Genomic DNA, 822 nt, shown 5'->3' with positions numbered 1-822 from the left:
TTAAAATCTTTAGCAACAGGTTTCCTAAACTGCATTAAGATGAATTTAAGGTTCCTTACCTACAGCCTCACAGACGCCGTCATCTCATCTCAAACTGCCATCAACCAGCAACAGTTTTAACTATTTCAAAAAACGGAAAACATCTAGGTCACATGTCTGTAGACAGCATTTAGGTTAATCTCCCGCAGCTCATAAAGATAGAAAGTAAGCAGGAAAAAAAAGTAAAATAAAACCACTTCCTGCAACAGCAGAAGCTAACCATGTCCCCAGTGAGCAACTTACACCCAGGTTTAGTGCAAAACTCTTCCGGATTGGATAAAGAACAAAACTTTAAAGTATGAAAGCAGGTCCTCTCTTAAAATTGCAACAAACAGGGAGGGTTAGTTTTTGCAGGAGGTAAACATGAGGTTTAAAAGGAAATGCTGAAAGGGATTATGATTCTAAGCGTCAAGACAACTTCCCTTTTCTTACCTTCAGTGAAACCCTTTGAGTACTGAAATAAATCGCTTGCAACAAATCTGCTTTGCTGTTTTGAAATGTAGCTTTAGTAAACATGACACTTACCATACTGTTACTTTAGATTTACAAAATAGCAAATTCTAGCCAATCAGAGAGATTGCTACTTAAAAAAAAAATGCCTTGTACTATTGCCTGGTGAAGGTCGCCCAGACAAACACTTCTGTTTCTTTGATTTTCTGTTTTAACACTTCTCCATGAAGCAGCTCCTGGAGAAGTAGAAGCACACACCTCCGCTGCCCCGCTTCACTTCTCCCAGCACCTCACACCGTACCGGTCCCTCTCAGGCAGGATGAACCCAGAGAA

The sequence above is a fragment of the Haliaeetus leucocephalus genome, unplaced genomic scaffold (genome assembly GCF_000737465.1).
Source record: "Haliaeetus leucocephalus isolate CR32 unplaced genomic scaffold, Haliaeetus_leucocephalus-4.0 Scaffold451, whole genome shotgun sequence".
Taxonomy (NCBI): Eukaryota; Metazoa; Chordata; class Aves; order Accipitriformes; family Accipitridae; genus Haliaeetus; species Haliaeetus leucocephalus.
The sequence above is the reverse complement of the archived record's forward strand: the minus strand, read 5'-3'. Positions refer to the sequence as shown.